Genomic DNA, 21,768 nt, shown 5'->3' on the forward strand with positions numbered 1-21,768 from the left:
GAGGAAATCGATATAAGTGAGGGCACTCTATCCACAGTTTCAAGGAACTGGTCCTAAGTTAAGTCCACACACCCCAATCCTATGGTGGCCGAGACATGTGTCATCTCCTTCTTTTCCTTAATCCCTTCACCCGAGCTAGACCGAGAGGAGTCTGAACCCTCCTCCTCCTCCTCCTCCTCCATTCTCCCCTCACCAAAATTCACCACCTTCTCTTTCATCCTCCTTTTAGAACAACTCATCGACCTATGTTTCATAAATAGTAGTTTACTTGAACTATCTCTTATGAAAATGAATAAAACACTTAACACAAATTATATCTAAATGATGTTAAGAAAATTATTTTATTACTATTAATATAAATTTCAAATTGTTTCAATAATTATAGATTGGTAGTGTCATGACTTTAATTTAATAACTATAGTTATATATTAGAAAAGGTGAAATTCCAACATAGAACATAAGCACTAAACTTGTAGTAGACACCACACAGGAAGTGGAGATTTCATCCATCAGACATGCAATTATTGTGCTTATAGTTCATAAAAAATTGAGTACAAGCCCAATGGCTTAAAGCTGAACAAAATTGGATGTTGTAACTTTCCTTACATTTTTCAAATATAAAAATATGTGTATCATACTAAACAGTGGGCATGCACCTTGCACGTCTTGAGACGTGAGAGTTGATGGAGTTATGTGGGAAAAGAAAGGCATGGAGATTCTTCTGACAGAAGAAAAATCAATTCTGAATACTCCTACCAAATTCAGTGGGCGTGAATGAATTGAAATACCCTTGCAGGCTTTTATACTGACCGCGGCTCGAAGAACAGGGAAGTTGTGACTGGATTCGATCAAAGTTCTGAACAAAAATCTAATTCATTTACTGGCACCATTGATAATTGAGCACAGACGAGCAGAAAAGAACATATAACCACACTATTGTCAAACGATATTGTTTTAGAAATTATTATTATGTTTAAAGTATGTTGTAATAATTAGGAAAAGGGAGTGGCTGATTATTTTTCAGATTCATAAAAATAAGTGATTTTTAAAATAAAAAATTGTTGTTTTGGATAATAAAATATACAGATTATGAAAATCAAATACTGAAATCTCAAAAAAAATTCATTCTATTTTCATTTTTTCAAAATTTAGTAAATAGTACAATTTGTAAAGAGGATAGTCCCCTCCCATATTGTCTGTGCCTCCCTTCAAAATTTATTTTTATCTTAAAAAAAAATGAGTGGATGGATTATATTTAGAGCTTCGCCATATTTCCTTATCCATTTAGGTTTATATAAAGATTTCCACTCCTAGCTAACTGAGTGAGCAGCCATACTTTTTAGTCTGAACGGTAATGGATTTCAATATGAGTGTTTCTGCAACTTTAATATTGAGCCTGTTATTATCCATAGTATTAGGATGGGCGAGAGCCAAAAAGAGGAGATTTTCTTTGCCAGGTTCATTTCCTCTGCCCATCATAGGAAACCTCCATCAATTGGGATTTCTTCCTCACCGTAGTCTGCAGCGGCTTGCTGAGAAATACGGGCCAATAATGTCACTGAGGTTGGGTTCAGTTTTCGTTGTTGTTGCGTCTTCATCTGAGGCGGCAAAGCAGTTTCTTAAAACCCATGACTTGATATTTGCGAGCAGGCCTCCTCCTGCCGCTACAAAATACTTGTTCTACGATGGCAAGGACATTGTATTTTCTCCCTACGGATCATATTGGCGAAACATGAGAAAGATATGCATTTTGCAGCTACTGAAAGGCAAGAGAATCGAATCCTTTAAGATGCTGCAGGAGGAAGAAGTGAGGTCGATGGTGCGATGTATCTTGGGGAAGAGTGAGAAGGGGAAAGTTAGAGTTAATGTGAGCCGCGCCATTTCATCCTACACATCGGACTTGAACTGGCGAATATTGATGGCGAAGACAACTACAAACCGCTTCTCTAGCGGCTCCGCGTTTGAGGAATTGGCGGCGGAGGCTGCTGCGTTGGCCGGAGCCATTAATATTGGCGATCTTATTCCTTGTTTAGAGTGGCTTGATTTGTAGGGGCTAAGGCGACGCATGAAGAATGTGCACAGGCAGTTGGATGCCATTTTTGGTAGAATAATAGATGAGCATGTGGAGTGTAAGCTGAGGCGCAACACAGTAGAGGAGCATGAGCACGAGGACTTGGTTGATGTGCTTGTGGATTTGGGCGACGAAATCACATTAGAAGATAAGAAAGCTATAATTATGGTGATTCTATCCTCAATTTCCTTATTTTACATTTAAATTTTATGGGATTTTCTTGAAAGTTTTGAATCATTTCCAAGGTTTTAAATTAGGCGTTATTTCTATTGATTATACTTGCTTATTTTTATGATTTAATATGTTCATATGGATATAGGACATGTTTGTTGCTGGAATAGAAACGTCGGCAACTACGTTGGAATGGGCACTAGCAGAGGTATTTAGAAATAAATTCATGATGAAGAAACTACAAGAAGAAATAGATTTTGTGGTTCAAAAAGATGAGAAAATTCTGTATTAAAAGGATGGAATACTTGCATTGTGTGTTAAAAGAGACACTCAGATTGCATTCTATAGTACCCTTGCTTATTCCCCATGAATCTATAGAAACATGTATTGTAGAGGGCACTCATCATAGCTACTTGATGCCTACAAAAACAAGACTCATTGTTAATGCTTGGGTGATAGGAAGAGATCCAAGAGTTTGGAAAGATCCATCAGAATTCAAGCCTGAAAGATTTTTGGGTAAGGATTTTGATATAGTTCGAGATCCAAAACTGAGGATGATTCCTTTTGGGGTAGGAAGGAGGAGTTGTCCTAGATTTTCCATGGCCATTGCCACCATTGAGATTGCATTAGCACACCTCTTTCACTATTTTAATTGGAAAAGTGAGGGACAAATAGACATGAAGGAGTCTTTTGGGGTGACCATTCCTAAAAAGGAGAATTTATTTTCTACTCCAACCTGGAGGTTAAGAGGGAATGGACCTTCTTGTGAATATGTGGAATATCTATGAAAAATTGTTCATGACACTTTTATTAGAATTATATAATCCATGATCATAATAAATAAATATAATTTTCATTAGAAAATGAGAAGATATAGATATTTAATGTGTATTTATCTAATTTAGTTTTTTGATATTTTCCCATTCCAGCAAAGTTTTGACTAAATTTACTATTGTTTTTGGATCATATCCTACATCCGCTTATTTTCATAGTCATTAACTATCATTTGTAGTGTCCTCCTCTATGTTATTTTATTTATCAAACTTTAAATTTATTAGATTTAAGATTTAGCTAGACTCTCTTGATCATTTTAACTAAATTTATTTACTTTTTACACAATTTTATAAATAATAATAATCTATACATATGAGAAATGTTATTTATTTATATACATCACTAGCATTATCGTTATTGTTAGGTTTGGATTGATCCTTTATATATTTCCTTCTATTTATTCTTTGTGCAATACTACTTGACCAATTACTAGTATTGCACATTTTGTCAATACACACACATTAGAGATGTATCATAACCACAACATATTGTCATCATTACAAACTATATGCTATGATCGATCAAACTAATATATATTATCGATCGGAAGTAACATTCAAATCAACTAATTTTTTATCATGGACTCTCTTACCAATTATCTATTTGAGCTCATCAATCAAAACTTACTCTTTTTTTCATAAAATAGGTGTTATCATAAATGTGGCATTGCGACACATAGCTTAACATTCATGTAGGATAGAAACATATAATTCATACTATAACTCATGATTTACTCAATCAATATCTGGTAACATGCTAAAAACACTTAGTCAAATAGTCGACATTAATGACAACCCAATAATTGATTTACATGTTATTAAATATATAGCAATTCTTCATCAACTCATCATACAACATCACTATACCAATCTCTTCATTAATTATGCCAGCAATCTCAATCACTTCATTAGTTATGCCAACAAGAGTGGCATATGCCCCTTAATATGTATTAAGTGGCATTAATGGATTTTAACGTGTCCTAATTGGTCCTAATGATTCCTAAAGGGTCTTAATGGGCCACAATGCAACCTAGGACCACTTAGAATCTATAATGACCTCTTTATGATACATTAGAACTATTTATATCCCATTAGTGTGTCCTATAATGGTTAATGTGTTTTAAGGAGTCATAATAGGTCATAAGGGTTCCTAAGGGGTTGTAAAACCACTTAGGATTTAACATGACTCCTCATGATACATTAGGACCACATAAAACCCAATGGGGCATATTAGGTTACATCACAACCACTTAGGACCCATTGCAACCCCTTAGGAGATATTAGTGTGCTCAGTAATAGTAAATGTGCTCTAAGGGGTCCTAATTGGATCTTATGTTTTAATGGCTCCCAATGGATGCTTTCCTATTTGATAACCCTAAACTTGATCTTGAATCTTAGGGTTAGATCAACTCCAAACTTCCATTCTAAGTTTCTTCGATAATCTCATTGACACTTCTTTGATAATCTTACTTCGATAGTGTCTTCTCTTTAATCATGTTGACATTGAAATGAATTGTTTTTAACTAACTCCAACAACCCATGGCTTGTGAAATTCGAATTTTAATAAATGGGTACTCATTTCTAAAAGATGGTAAAATTGAGGCTTTGGCACCAAAAACTATTTTTTTGAATTTTAGACCGGGTATCCAAATGTAAAATGAGAACCCCTTTTTTAATGAACGAGTACCCATTTCTAGCGGCAAAGTTTTTTCCTCAACAAATTCAATGGTTTTGGTACTCAACTTCTTGCATTTATCCATGAAAGCTTTCTGAAACATCACAAATAAAGAAGAATGGTTAGAATTTTCTTAGTTAATCTTGATAAATTGGTATTAGGAAATATAGAGAAGATAGAGTGGTCTTGCACATGCATTAATTTAGCATAAATAGTGTATTGAGCAAGTTCTATATATCTTCTAGTATAACTTGTAAAAATAATTTGTATGGGTTAACTTGTCCTAATAAAATGTTAAAGTTTAGGTTTGGGATAATAGTCATTATAAACCAAACCAAAAAAAAAAAAGATCATGCAGTGATAAATTTGCACATTACATAAGAGATACATGGAAAGGCCTTTTCAAGTTAAAACCTCATAAATACATCATTTTATTTAAATAATTACAAATATATTATATTAAAAGTACATTAAACCTTGGAACACTTATCCTTACTTTCAAATGGTCATAATACATTTTTAACATGGTGATATAATTCACTATAAAGCTTTGAACTCATTCTAAAAAGAGAGAAAATCCTTGAATATAAGAGAAAGGAGGACTTCCCTAGTCACATATTATCATTGACCCTTATTTATAAATAATTAATAATATAATAATTGTTATATATAATTATTATTTCAAATGGGATAGTCTTATTAAATATATAATATATAACATTTTCCAATCTTATACTAGATTATAGTATATAAATGTTATAAGGATAATATTTATATGTTATAAATGTAACGCCCTGCCAAGAGATCCAAAAGAATTAACCTAAAGTTTTACTAAGTTTACCAAACATTTCTTTTAAGAAGAAAGAATAACATACACATCAAACATAAAGTAGTAGAAGCAATAACATATGATCATAATTAAGCAAACATAACATATTTCATTCCTTAAGGATCTTGAGATGTTGAGTCACATTTAAATTTAATTAATACTAAGTCTAACTAATACCACATCCACATGAAAGAATAATTAAAAAGTCCAAAGTATATTTAAATAATATACATTTTTTCTGAATGCCACTTGGCAATAAAATTCATAATGCTCAATCATCCACTATACATGTCACAAGGTATGAAAGGTTAAAATAATATACATTTATAAAAATAGATTACATCATCATTTTCAGATCCATGAAATGAAGTACAATATAATAAGTGAAACCATCCATCATAAAGATATAACTATCCATCATAAAGATATAACCATCCATCATAATATGCAAGAATAGAATGAAAGGAAATGCAGACAAGGAAACTCCAACCACTATATCAACCGATGGATCTCAACGGTAAGAGTAAAAAGCACTACTACCCAACTGTGTGGTAACCTAAAACGGCCCACTCCTAGCAGGCTAAGGAGATAGTCTCAAGTCCAAAATAGGATATAAATTCAAATATCAAAATTACTCTCTAATTCTAAGAAACCCTAAAAGTAATCTAACTCAAAAGTTCCAAGATAAATCAACATCTAAACCTAGAGGCACACAAAGACATGTAGGAAACCTACTATGTAAGTGGGCAAGTGTCATCACACAAATCATGCTAGAGTTACCCTGGCAGTCTGTTAGGACCCCGACCACCTAGTAATCCCTATGTGGCACTAGTATCCTCTCGTACTGACAAGGCATGCTAATGATGTAAGGTCGCAACCAAGTGTTCTCTCTACTCCCATCCTAGTCTGTACTAGCACTTGAGGCATGGACAAGAACATACAAAGACCCTTATTAGGTTCATTTTACTCTCATTTAGTGTAGTGTTTTCACTTATTAAAAAAATTACAATGGGTTACTCTAGCAGCCACTTAGGGCCCTAACCTCCATTGCAAGCCACTTCCCGACATTACATATAGATAACCTACCCTAGGCTCATAAAATCACAAATCAAATAATCATAAATTTCACCTCAGTTCTATACAAGTGACTGGAAAGTATCAAAAGATAATTCACAATAACACATCAGTTTTCTACGAGCAACTAGAAAGCATCCCAAAAATAACTGATCAAAGGCTCAAAATGGTAAAGTCAAATATGTCATAACATGACATCACAAGAACAAATCATACCAAACACCTCAATCTTATAAAAGCAACTGAAAAGCAATCCAAATACAACTAATCGAGACTCAAAAATGATTAAGTCAAATATGTCGTAACATGACATCACAAGAACAAATCATACCAAACACCTCAGTCTTATAAAAGAAACTAGAAATCAATCCAAATACAACTAATCAAGACTCTAAAATGGTTAAGTCAAGTAGGTCATAACATTCATCTCAATGTCACACAAGAACACTAGAAAGCAATAACAATCAATAGATCAACACACATCATAGAGCATACCAGACACATTACCATGGTTGAGTTAAAAGATTGAAATCAAATATCATAACACCACAATCACATAACCCACAAGTCTCTGGTAACATCCTAAGATTGATCAAAGCTTGGTCAAACCCCGAAATCCGAAACCATAGACAAAACATAGAAAACATAATAGTCTCACAGTTTGGTTTGATTTTGGAACACACATAGTTTCAGTTTACAATAAGGTTTCAATTTTGTTTTAGTATAAGTTTTCAAGTACATAATATTAACATTTTAACCTTTACTATTTATCCCATTCTCACATTTACAATTACAAATCATAAGATGGCTTAAAAGTAATAATAATCATTTATTAAATTATTAAATTAATAATTCTTGATTATTAAATGCAATACTCCCAATTCCATTAATAATCGAATTATTAAATAATAAATATAATTAACATTATTAATTTATATTTATTATCAATTCAAATTAGTTCCAATAATCATTTACATTACTAAATTAATAATTAATAATTAATTAATAATCAACATCTATTAACAATTTTCTTTTAAATAATATTTACTAATCATTAATTAATTTAATAATTAATAGTAAGACTATGAATAAAAAAATTTAATAAATAATATTTGCTAATCATTAATTAATTAAATAATTAATAATAAAATTATTAATAATTAATAAATTTAAAAAAACTTAATTTAATTTAATTATATAAAAAAAAAAAGTTTGGCAAACTTAGTAAAAACTTTAGGTTAATTCTTTTGGATCCCTTGGTGGGGCATTACAATAAAAATAGATCTATATGGTGAATAAAAATAGAATTATTGTCGTACTTTTTGTTTAAAAGTGTTTAATGTTTACTTGAAATGATTTTGCTAATTACATTTTTTTAAGAACTTCTTACAAAGTTTTGAAAAATAAATTTGATACTACTTTTATTTAATAAATTTATGGGTTTCTACTACTCTTCTAAAAGATATAATGTATTTTCATATTTTCAAATTTAATTGGCTTGCCATTAATATCCTCAAAATAGTTATGATATCATTTTGTCTTGAAGTTTGAAATGATTTTCCTGGTTACATTTTTTTGGAGATTTTTTAGAACTGTCTAGTGAATTATGTTTTTTTTCTTTGATTTTGTATTTTTCTTTCAATAAATATATGGGTCTCTACTATCCTTCTAAAAGATACTCCAATTATAATTCGTCTTGGTCGAATAATAGCATCTCAATAGTAAAAGAGATCTATTATATGTACATCTTAACTTTATGCACTTGTAGACCATAAATGGTATGTCAGATTTCAACAATATTTTGTTGTTCTTTATACAAATTAACTACTAAAATCTAAGATTTTAGCTTTTCGATATTCATAGTTCTCTATGTACAGATTATCAAACACTAAATGGCTAAAAGACAACCATTTCAATGTGTCTCTTCAAAATGGACTCCTAGTTTCCAATACCTACTCACTTTTAGAATCACTAGTACTTGTGAATAAAAATATGATCTAGTGGTACATAAAGTGAGCACTTATTAATACATGTGAGATTCATGAAATAGGGGGAAAAAAATGATATTACAAATCTCTATGAGAGAAGCATAACAGTTATTTGACACATTCACATTTTCGGTGACAAAAACATAACAATTATTAGACCCCATTCAGATATTTTGTCTCCTCCCCTAGATATGATACCATTTTGTCCTGTACCGTTTTTTCGTAAAGCTCTTTGTAATATACTCTTTTTGTTGAGCTTTTTCTGTGAAAATTGTTCATTCTATTGTTAATTAATTTATCTGGCAGAGACTTCAGTGCAAAAGGGTTCTTCCAGTTGTTTAGATTTGGGACATATCAATTGTCCACCGTAAAATTCTGGAGGCGTGAGAACGGTAGACTCTGGTAGATAACGGTAACTGTTATATAGCATTTGGCTAACTCGGTGTTAAATTGTGCCACCTAACACAGGGTCGGAACATATTAAATTTCATAACAGCTGCTATAAACTTTGTCTATTTTCAGTAACATCGAAAGATTATTTATTGATCCACTGCCATTCCCAATATTTGACCTCTCATTTAATATAACAAATACATTAATGAGTATATATACTAAAAACGAGAAATTTCAAGAGACAATGAAGTGGGAAAGCGCTTAAACCTGTAGCAAAAACGGCATGGTAAGTGACTAGGCCTATGTTATCAACGGGACGTGCAACTTATAAAGCACCATAAAGCTGAGTAAATTCCTTTGTTAGGAACAGTATACGGGACGGTGTAAGTACAAATTACTCATGAAGCATTCAGGACGGTTTGAATGCACTGCGAGCCTTTGGATTCAAAAGGCACCAGCTTCCACGTTTTTCACGTTATTTAAGAAAAAGGAAAAGCCACAAGATTCTTGAGAGAACCAAAACCAATTCTGAATAGTCCTACTGCGCCATGATGTGTCTGTCAATGAAAAGAGGCACGAAGGCCAGCTAGCAAAGTTATACGGAAAAGTTTTCAATCAATCTCAATCTCAATCTCAGAGAATATTAATAATACTCTGAGATAGTGCTGACACTTCTGTAAAATAGCTTTATGCTAAAGTGTAATTGTATTCGGATAATTGAAAAAAAAACAGGTGGATAGATCTTGGCCTTGTTCCGTTATCGTTTTAGGCTTATATAGAGACCTCAATTCCTTGCAAAGTCATGAATCAGCAGCCTTCGTCTCTGAGGTTGCGAAGCAATGGATTCCAATATGAGTCTCTCTGCTAGTGCAGGTTTCGTAGTCTTAGTACTCACTGTGTTATCATACACTGTATTGGGTTGGGTGAGAAATAAGAATGGGAGATTTGCTTTACCAGGGCCATTTCCTCTGCCCATCATAGGAAACCTCCATCAGCTGGGAGCTCTTCCTCACAGCAGTATGCAGCGGCTTGCCGAGAAATACGGGCCAATAATGTCGCTGAGGTTGGGTTCAGTTCCCGTTGTTGTTGCGTCTTCTTCTGAGGCGGCAAAGCAGTTTCTCAAAACCCACGACTGCACATTTGCGAGCAGGCCTCCTTCTGCCGCTGCAAAATACTTGTTCTACGATCACGGAGACATCGCCTTTTCTCCATACGGCGCATACTGGCGAAACATGAGAAAGATATGCGTGTTGCACCTTCTGAGTGCAAACAGGATCAAATCGTTTAAGTGGCTGCGTGAGGAAGAGGCGTCGGGGATGGTGCGGTTTATATGGGAGAAGAGCGAAGAGGGGAGAGTTGGCGTTAATTTGAAAGACGCCATTTCCTCCTACTCAACAAGACTAACATGGCGTATATTGATGGGGAAGACTACTTCCCACCACTTCTCTGATGGTTCCGCCATTCAGAAATTGGCGGCGGAGGCTGCTGCGTTGGGGAGAGTCGTTACTATTGGCGATCTCATTCCTTGTTTAGATTGGCTTGATTTGCAGGGGCTACGGCGACGCATGAAGAATGCCCACAAACAGTTGGATGTGTGAAAAATCAAACTATTGCAGTCATTGATTATTAATCTCCTATCACAATTAATTATTAAACTGCTGAAAATAAATTTCCAGCTAATATCGAAAAATAACACAACTGCAACTTCACTTAAAATACGGAAAGAAATGCGCAACAGAATCAACACAATACTTTCGGACAAATTGTCCCTGGAAAAACCTCTAAGGGAAAACCAATTCTACAGATGAGAAATTATATTAAACTTCAGCAAATCAAGAGATACAAAATTTCTTGCCTCACACTGGCAGAACTCCGACAACCTCCTAATTTCTTCCGCTGATATTTCTCACTGCTATCCCTGCGCTAACACTGCGCCGTTGCTAACACTGCAGGACTGTTTGCTAACACTGCAAACTGCTTCTCCAAAAGCTTCCTTGCTAACACTGCAAGACTGTTTGCTAACACTGCAAACTGCTTCTCCAAAAGCTTCCTTGCTAATACTGCAAGACTGTTTGCTAACACTGCAAACTGCTTCTCCAAAAGCTTCCTTGCTAACACTGCAAGACTGTTTGCTAACACTGCAAACTGCTTCTCCAAAAGCTTCCTTGCTAATACTGCAAGACTGTTTGCTAACACTGCAAACTGCTTCTCCAAAAGCTTCCTTGCTAATACTGCAAGACTGTTTGCTAACACTGCAAACTGCTTCTCCAAAAGCTTCCTGCCTTCATCTCCAAATGCCCCCTAGACCCCTTTTTTATACTACTCTCGTTGGTAAACCAACGACCGAGATTAAAACAAACCAACTGCTGAGATTAAGACAACTCAACAGCCAATAATAGAATTGGTTGCAAGGTGTCCAAAAGGGAATCTCTAAAATTAGTAAATAATAACCATTTACTAATTTTTGGCAAGTGGACAAACAGCTGTCCAAACCACCCATAAATACAACCGCTATTCATAGATAAGGACGAACAGCTGTCCAAGCTACCCATAAATAGTCCTGCTATTTCCGGGTCAGAAATAACAGCTGTCCAACTAACAATAATTAACACTCCCTCTTAGTGAGGAAGTTGTTCTGCATGACACCCATCTTATCTCTGAAGAAGATAAATTTGGCCTTTCCCAAAGCCTTCGTCAGAATGTCTGCTACCTGCTCATCTGTAGGTATGTATTGTAGTCAAACAACTTTCTTCAATCTGCACACGTGGGTCTCTTTGCTGTGTGCTACAAAGCCTTCTGGTTGTTCTATGTATACCTCCTCCTTCAACTCACCATTGAGGAATGTTGTCTTGACATCCATTTGATGGATCTGCCATCCCATCTGTGCTGCAAGTGAGATTACAGCTCGTATAGAAGTATACCTGGCAACTGGAGCAAATGTCTCCTCATAGTCTATTCCCTCCTTCTGAGAGAACCCCTTTGCCACAAACCTAGCCTTGTATTTCTCGATGCTACCATCTGCACCGTGCTTTATCTTATAAATCCAGCGTGATCCAACTACAGCCCTATCTGTTGGTCTAGGTACTACCTCCCACACATCATTCTGCATTATTGAAGAATATTCCTCAACCATAGCATCTAGCCATACCTGATGTTCTGCAGCTTCCTGATAGCTAGAAGGCTCACTATCTACCAACTGACTAACATAGTCATTGAACTTGGCTGGTTGTCTTCGCTGTCTAGTATTCTTCCTAGGAGCTCCCACAAACTCCTGAGTATCCCTTTGTGCACAATCTCTGATGAAGTGATATCTGATATCTATATGTTTAGACTTATCATGAAACACTGGATTTTCAGACAACTTGATGCAACTCTGATTGTCACAATGTATCACAGTAGTCTCAACCTTCTGACCAAACAAGGCTACTAACAACTTCCGAAGCCATATAGCTTCACATGTCGCCATGCTAGCTGCTATGTATTCTGCTTCTGCTGAACTTAGAGCCACAGACTTCTGCTTCCTGCTGAACCAAGATACAACTCCTGATCCCAAGCTGAAACAACACCCTGAAGTGCTCCTTTTGTCTATTGTACTTCCTACCCAATCTGCGTCAGTATAGCCTATCAACCTGATACCTTCACCTCGAACATATTTGATCCCATACTCGACTGTACCACACAATTAACGTAGCACATGCTTAGCCGCTCTCCAATGCATTCTCTTTGGTTCAACCATGAACTAACTAAGAGAGTTTACTGCAAATGCTATATCTGGTCTAGTGTTGACCAAATACATAAGCGAACCAATCAACTGTCTATATAAAGTGGGATCTACATCTTTCTCCTTAGATGTATCGTCATGCTCTATGCTCACATCCAGAACACCTGTCACTGTCTCACGAAGCAATCTAAGTGCTCCATGATGAATATGGCCCAACCTCCTATGACATAGCTCTCCAAGATCTCTAGGATTATTGTTGCTCATAAGTGCCTTAGGAGTATCAAACTGCAATCTATAAAGGCGACCACTCCTAACTCCAATAGTTATGGGTGATTTCCAATCCTTGTGCTTAATCAACACATGTGTCCCTCTAAAGAGTACATTATACCCCCTATCCTGAAGAACAGATACAGAAATCAAATTCATACCTAAGCCCGACACATATAACACATCATGAAGAGGAATTATCTTTCCATTTTCCCTCTGAAACTGAACAGTCCCTTTCCCAACAGGGTTGAGTTTGGACAAGTTTCCCATAGAAATCTGAATGTTGGTGTCCTCCTCCTTGTAACTGGAGAAGTACTCTCTAACTCCTGTCATATGAAATGACGCCCCACTATCTATATACCAAACACACAGTGAGGTTGAGCTAACCATACAAGCTATGAGTGCAAACTCATCTTCCATTCTACTAGAGAGTTCTTCTGCACTTGCTGAAGCTGCTACCTGCTTCTTACCCTTTTTCCTCTCTGGGCAATCACTGACATAGTGGCCAAACTCGTGACATCCAAAGCACTTGACCTTAGAAAGGTCCTTCTTCTTCTTTTCACTTTGTGAATTTGATCCTTTGCTAGATCCCTTCTTTGCTTTCCCTTTACCCGCTAGGGCAACGTTCTCTTGTTCCACCTCATTTTTCTGACTCTTGTTGGCCTCATTGACAAGACTTAGTCTAAACTCCTCCTGAGTGAAATCAGTCCATAATCGATCCCAACTCGGTAAAGTATCTCGTCCACTGACAACTTGAATAAAGACACTCCATTGTTTAGTAAACCCATTTAGGGCTATTCTCACTAGCTCATCATCACTAGGGCTATCTCCAACAGCTGCTAACTCATCCTTGACAAGTCTGAGCCTGATGAGGTAACTTGTGACGTCTTCTCTCTAATTCATCCGGGTATTCTTTAGCTTCTCTCTGAGAATCAACTTCCTGTTAGTGGTAGCATTCTGGTACAGATTTAGAATGGCGTCCCACATCTTCTTTGCTGTATCTAGCTCCGAGATATGTGGAACAATATGATCCTTGACACCATCAAGGATAATCCTCCTCGCTTTGGCATCGTCCTTCCTATATGCTGCAAGCTGTGTTGCATCTGTTGGTACAGGTACACCACTGGTAGCATAATCCTTGATACCATTCTCTTCCAACAATAAAGAAATTCTGGCCTTCCAGACACCAAAATTTGAGGCACCATCCAATCTATCCTGATCTCTCAAACCAACTGAAGCCATCTCAAGGGTTTAAAGCAATAATAAATCTGAAGAGATCAAAATTTCTTTCTTAGGGCAAAACTCTTCTACCCTTAACAATGCTCTGATACCATGTGAAAAATCAAACTATTGCAGTCACTGATTATTAATCTCCTATCACAATTGATTATTAAACTGCTGAAAATAAATTTCCAGCTAATATCGAAAAATAACACAACTGCAACTTCACTTAAAATACGGAAAGAAATGCGCAACAGAATCAACACAATATTTTCGGACAAATTGTCCCTGGAAAAACCTCTAAGGGAAAACCAGTTCTACAGATGAGAAATTATATTAAACTTCAGCAAATCAAGAGATACAAAATTCCTTGCCTCACACTGGCAGAACTCCGACAACCTCCTAATTTCTTCCGCTGATATTTCTCACTGCTATCCCTGCGCTAACACTGCGCCCTTGCTAACACTGCAAGACTGTTTGCTAACACTGCAAACTGCTTCTCCAAAAGCTTCCTTGCTAACACTGCAAACTGCTTCTCCAAAAGCTTCCTTGCTAACACTGCAAGACTGTTTGCTAACACTACAAACTGCTTCTCCAAAAGCTTCCTTGCTAATACTGCAAGACTGTTTGCTAACACTGCAAACTGCTTCTCCAAAAGCTTCCTTGCTAATACTGCAAGACTGTTTGCTAACACTGCAAACTGCTTCTCCAAAAGCTTCCTGCCTTCATCTCCAAATGCCCCCTAGACCCCTTTTTTATACTACTCTCGTTGGTAAACCAACGACCGAGATTAAAACAAACCAACGGCTGAGATTAAGACAACTCAACAGCCAATAATAGAATTGGTTTCAAGGTGTCCAAAAGGGAATCTCTAAAATTAGTAAATAATAACCATTTACTAATTTTTGGCAAGTGGACAAACAGCTGTCCAAACCACCCATAAATACAACCGCTATTCATAGATAAGGACGAACAGCTGTCCAAGCTACCCATAAATAGTCCTGCTATTTCTGGGTCAGAAATAACAGCTGTCCAACTAACAATAATTAACAGGATGCTCTCTTTGGCAGAATAATAGACGAGCAAGTGGAGTGTAAGCTGAGGCGCAGCACACTAGAGGAGCATGAGCACGAGGACTTGGTTGATGTGCTTGTGGATTTGGGTAGGGAAATCACGTTGGAAGACAAGAAGGCTATAATTATGGTCAGTCAATACTCAATTTCCTTGGCTAGACTTTTAATTTGAATTTTATTGGATTTAGTTGAATGCCGGGAATTGATTCTCGTTTTTAAAGATCAGTTTTTATTGATTGTATTTGTTTGTTTATGCCTTAATATATGAATATGGATGTAGGATATGTTTGTTGCTGGTATAGAACCATCCACATTTACATTGGAATGGGCAGTAGTGGAGATATTTAGAAATTCACACGTGAGGAAGAAATTACAAGAAGAGATAGATTTTGTAGTTTAAGAGGGTGATAGAATTACAGATTCTCATATTAAAAGGATGGAATACTTGCATTGTGTGATTAAAGAGACGCTGAGATTGCATCCTATACTACCCTTGCTCATTCCTCACGAGTCAACACAAGCATGTATTGTGGAGGGAGCTCATGGTAGCTACTTAATACCAACAAAATCAAGGGTTATTGTTAATGCTTGGGCAATAGGAAGAGATCCAAGAATATGGGAAGATCCCTTAGAATTCAAGCCTGAAAGATTTTTGGGTAAAGATTTTGATATGGTTAGAGACTCACAATTAAGAATGATTCCTTTTGGAGCAGGAAGGAGGAGTTGCCCTGGTTTTTCAATGGCCATTACCACTATTGAGATTGCATTAGCACACATCTTTCATTATTTTAATTGGAGAAATGAGGGAGAAAAGTGCATGAACAAATTTGTAGGGGATACTATTCCTAAAAAGGAGAATCTCATTCTTATTCCCACATGGAGGTTAAGAGGGTTCAAGATGGCTTGTGACAAAATGGAATGTCTATGAAAGAATGGTTATTGTACTTTTGTTTATATTATATAATCCACAATTATAATAAAGAAATAGTTTTTCTTTATAAGATGAATGAAAGTCAAATGGTGTATATTTATCTAATTTTTTTCTATAATTATTTATATTATAACATAGTTTGACTAGTAAATCTCTCCAATACTATGATTTTATTTGAACTTGTGAGAATTTTTATTAAATCTAATAGTTTTTTATAATATTTTGAAAGGCCATGAAGAGTGGTTGATATGCACAATTGTTGAAGAATATATTTTATTAAATACTTTTAAATAAATACACTAATCTTTTTATATCATATCCTACATGAGATTGTGTCCATATCCTATATAAACTATCATTTTTAGTCTCCTTCTCCATCTATGTATCTAACATGACTTCACCAAAATATTGAGATAAATATAAAATAAATGCTTATGATTCATGGTTAAAGTATAAATATAAAAACTAAACTGAGACAAATATGTTATTTTTATCATAATGATAACAATAAAGTTTAATAGAATCTTATAATCACGTTTATTACTTTTATTTATTTCTTTATTTGAATAAAAAATTAAAATATAGTATTGATATTTTACTTATGATATTATTTTTACTATCTAAGGACATTGCGTTTGAGATGATATATTATTTTACATATAAAATTTCTATGAAATTTTATTACAAGAATTATCTATAGAGCATTTGAATTTTAGAATCTAGAGGTAACATTGAAAAATGTGAAAAAAAAATGAATGAAACAATTGCCATGTGTAGAGAGAAAACAACAAATATAGTGACAAAAAGTAAAAATGCTCTTAACTAATCAAATTGAAGCACATATAATTTATTTGTTTAATTTTTGTAAAATTCTATGAATCAATGTGTTTTTCTTTAATTTATTCTCTTATTATAAACATTGTAAACACTACTTCGCTAGTTACAACACATCAAAGTTCCTATGTATACTATATCCTATAGTTTTTTAAATGTTATATTAAAAATTGTATTTTCTTATTATTATCAATGACATGCATTCAAACCATATCTTTTAATTAGATGAAGTCAATGTGTGTAATTTTGCATCACATTAAAGTATTTATCTATTTATATATCTCCTCTTTTAATGTTTTGATTGGCTTGTTATTTGGTTTTGTTTTTTTCTTTAATAATTATATGTAACATTAAATAAGGCCAAAGAAAAGAGGAACAATGCAAGATGGGACCATCCTCCACCTTCTTAGATCAAAATGAATTTTGATGAAGTTGCTAAGAGTAATGTTGGCCCTACAAGATGTGGTGCAATTATAAGGGATGAAGAAGGTAATTTTATTAAAGTCATGGCTATTCCTTTAGAAACCCAAACCAACCATATGGCTAAAGTGTTGGATCTTCTTAATGGGTTTAAGTTGGCTAGATATTTAAAACATAAAGGAATAAGGATTGAAGGTGGTTCTCGTAATATTCTTAAATGTATATCTAAAGGTGTTTCCCCTACATCGACTATAGAAAATAAGATAAAGGAAGTTAAAGCCCTTCTTAGAAATATTGAGAAAGTCTATCTATTCCATTTGTACAAAGTGACAAAAAAAATTGTTGCCTCACTTGCTAACATGGCCATAATTAAGGGAACCTCCTATATACACTTAGAGTTTGTCAAGCTAATTAATTAAATATTTTAATATTTAATTAATATTTTTCTTCTATTAAATTTAATAAATTACTTAATTTAAGTTAAATCACTGTCTACCAATTAATTAAATATTTTTATATTTAATTAATATTGCTCCTCTATATGAATTAATAAATTATTTAATTTATTAAGCTAATTCACCTATGTCAATTACACTATCACAAGTCTTCTAAATAATCCTATTAAGTGATTTATTTAAATTGCTTAATTATTCACTCACTTAAAAGACTAAGTCTATTAGTCCACCTAGTCAGTCCATGTCATGTGTCACGTCATATTTGCACCAATAAATAATTTTAATTAATTATTAAATAATCATATTTATCCTCACCCATGTGTCCTATTTTATAGGTCCAAAAAAGGGTATGTGGCCTTGTGTGACTTGGTCTCTGTGACATATGTCTTTGGGTGACAAAGCCTTCCTACAGTTCTTTTATTAACTTAGAGTCAGTCAATCTACCTCGTGCAATGAAGAATGACTCATGAGACACCTATCTATGGAGTCCTCCATAAAAGAAGAGTCTTCTTAAGAAATCTAGATGAGATGTTTGCCATGTGTCTTTCCTCTTCCTAGATTTTCTCTCACATCTCAGCTAAGTCCTAATTCATCTCAGCTCCTTCAATTAAGTCAATCTCACCCATCCATGTGTCCTAGATTATCTCTCCACCATTGGATGTTGTCACCTAAGCTAGGGTCCTCCCCAGAGTGTATAAAAGGAAGCCTCATTCCCTCACAATAAGAGGACTTGGAATTAGGGAAAAATTAGAATTTTATAAGAAGTTAGAGTTTAGTAAATTTGAGCATTGAAGAATTAGGCAATAATGCAATTATCCATCAAATGCATAGTTGTTCATCAATCATCTCATAGCTCCATTAAAATCTTAGTTTTCTCATCCATCCACCTTCATCATTTGCATTTAGCATTCTAGGATCGCTTTGATAGAATCTTGCATTGAAGTTCACAATCTCCAAAACCTTGAAGCATCTTGAAGAAGGGAGCTAATCAAGATCTCAAGGCTCACAAAATAAAGAAATTCAAGATTAGGAGGACAATGGAGGCACATTATAGTTGATAAGACAAAGTAAAATTCCCATTTCTCACTTACTTTGAATTGTAATTCTTCATTGGGTATGCATTGTTAGTTTAGATTGATTGTTTCTACATTGTAACTAGTTTTTGCATACATTTTTTTTGCCCATTATGGGGCCCAACCCCCAATTTTCTTTAGTTTAAAAAAAAAAATTATGTGTGCACCTGTGACCTACAGGTTGTTTTAGTGCATCCATTCTCCATATATGTTAATGCATTCATTACAACTATGCTTACATTCATATCTATACATTCATTATGCCTTCCTATGCTTCTATTCTTTTTAGGTATGCATCTATTATTTATGCATAAATATTGACTAGAAACTCGCGTATGGTCACCAGAAATGTGCATCTATTTATTTAGTGATTCCTTTTTATTCTTTTGCACTTATATTTCTTTCTACTGTGCCTGTCTTATATCTATGCTTCTATTCATTATTGGTGTGCATCTGTATTTTAGAGCTATGCATTCATTCTAGTACTTAGATTTTGATTAATTTTTTAGTTTCATTTTATATTTCTGACATCTTAACGAGGTCTTGCTCATTCTAGTAGTTTTCTAGGCTATTTTGCAAGACGTTGTGTAAAAGGCCCCTCAAAAACATATTTGTTTGACTCTTTTTTGTAGATTGATAAAAGGGGTTGTTAAATGAAAACCATAATCTTGATTTGGGCTTAAAATATGACATACTTTTTACTTTCATATGTCTTCTTCAGATTAGATCATTCTGTCAATTGTGTCTTTTGGAATAGCCATGTTCTATGTTTTATTCAATTTTAGTATAGAAAGTATCATCTCCCCTTACCATTCATGGATCCTAGGTATAAGAGAAATTTGTACTAATCTTTAGAGGGCCTTCCTCTAGAGATTTTCTTTAGTAGAGTTGGTGAGAGGGAACAGCCCCAGTGGTAATGGGCTATGCCAAGCTCTTCTGATCCGCTATAAATAAAGATCTATTGTGATGAAAGTTTCATGGAGTGGGTGTAATATTGCTATGTCATGATGTTGAAAGTGGCTAAAAGAATAACCTTTCAAATAGATGCACCTAAAAAATATTTTGTTTTAGATTGTTAAAAGCCTTCTAGCTACTAGTGCTAAGGGTCCCTAAAGACATCCCACACCTCTTGTGGCTTTGTTGTGGGGTAGTGGTTCCTTGAGGTTGTATCACCCTTGGAATTCAAAGCTTAGTGTGCTTGATAAGTGAGTGTACTATAAGGGGGAGCCTCTGCCTCCAAGCTACCATTATATCCAAACCAAATTAGCATGACTAGACCTAGTCCAAGTGTGAATTCAGAAGATACTCTCATGGCCAACATTAGGATTGTAGTGTGTTTGTGTATTTAATTTTACAAAACACTTTTAGGGAATCATTCATACTATTTTATGTGTCTGCATATCTTTCTTTCCAAAAATCAAAGAAAACAAATTATAAATCCTCGCAATCAAAAGAAAAATAATCAAATTCCATCATAATTGTGCATTTGTCACATATTCCTGCGCTTTTTTTCAAGACCTATGCTTTTATCATTTATTGTTGTGCTTGCATTCTCAATATCTATGTTTTTGTTTGTGATCAAGTGTGCTTATTTTTATTATTTTTGCGCATTTTCTTACTGCATTTGTGCATCTATAATACTCAGTGTCACACATTTCTCACTTATATCTGAGCATTTGTTCAGTCTATTTGTGCATTCATTACTACACATCTATGACAAAGAACATCAGAGACCTTTTTAGGAAAAAGGAGGAAACACTTTTAGATACCCATTTAGTTCATCATTCTAGTTATGCCAACAATTGAAACTTGAAGATAGTGAGAGTACCAGTTTGAAAATTATTTCCATTTTACATCCATCTAGTCTACCACACCAAAATCCTAAAAACACCCACCATTAATCTCTAGTGTTGAAAAATTCCACCTTAGTGAGTTTTCTTATCAAGATTTATCATCCTTTATCTAAAAATTACTTAAATTGACATTTTGAATTCTCTTTGACAACACCACAGTGAGTACCTATCTCCTATGGACTTAGAGTTTCATTGTCTACATCCAAATTTTCAACACTTTAGCAAATCCTTCAACCAACATCTACACTTTGATATTTTTATGGTAGTTCAAACTAGAGCTCAAAAATTGAAAGCCCAACAACAACAAGACAACATGGAAGAAACGAATGCATATGAGAATCTGTGGCCCAAAGAAATGGTTAGGTCCTCTTGATATTCAATGGAGGATGAACCAACTAAGGATGATATTAAGGAAGCCATGAAAGAGTCTAGGTTTTGAAAGATAATTGAAAAGATATTAGACATAGATCTAAAGAATGACACTTTATGATACTTGCACAACAAAGTCTCAAACATCCTACCGATTTTGATCTCAACCAACTTAGGTACACTTATAGTGATCAAGGACCCCCTTGACAAAGGTTAACCCCATGAAATATTTTCAACAAGGTTCAACCTCAAAAGGTCCTTTACTATCAAATTATCCTTTGTAACAAAATACTACACCTTCACAAGGATTCATTAAGCAGAGTTAATCTTCTCAAGGTTCTTTACTAAGTTCAACATTACAAGGGTTAATCCAACAAGGTACTACTCAAAAATATTTTCCCTTACAAGGAACTTCTCAACAAGGTTATACCCAACAAGTGTCTCATTAATGAGGTGTATCCCAACAAGGTCCTAGTTCACCAATTGTAACCTTTCAAGGACCTCCTCAACAAGGTTA

At 34.6% G+C, this 21,768-nt stretch overlaps 2 pseudogenes across 1 annotated transcript; both read left to right on the forward strand.

Moving 5' to 3' along the window:
• The first annotated feature begins 1,354 nt into the window (after positions 1 to 1,354).
• Positions 1,355 to 3,030, forward strand: LOC149534321 (cytochrome P450 750A1 pseudogene; annotated as a pseudogene).
• Positions 3,031 to 9,771: 6,741 nt separating this feature from the next.
• Positions 9,772 to 16,317, forward strand: LOC149534322 (cytochrome P450 750A1-like; annotated as a pseudogene). The gene is made up of 3 exons (XR_016356949.1): positions 9,772 to 10,626; positions 15,297 to 15,446; positions 15,597 to 16,317. The product of XR_016356949.1 is annotated as a cytochrome P450 750A1-like (transcript).
• The last annotated feature ends 5,451 nt before the right edge of the window (positions 16,318 to 21,768 follow it).

This window comes from Cupressus sempervirens, chromosome 10 (genome assembly GCF_028749045.1).
Source record: "Cupressus sempervirens isolate cs-2001-9-10 chromosome 10, ASM2874904v1, whole genome shotgun sequence".
In the NCBI taxonomy this organism is placed as follows: domain Eukaryota; kingdom Viridiplantae; phylum Streptophyta; class Pinopsida; order Cupressales; family Cupressaceae; genus Cupressus; species Cupressus sempervirens.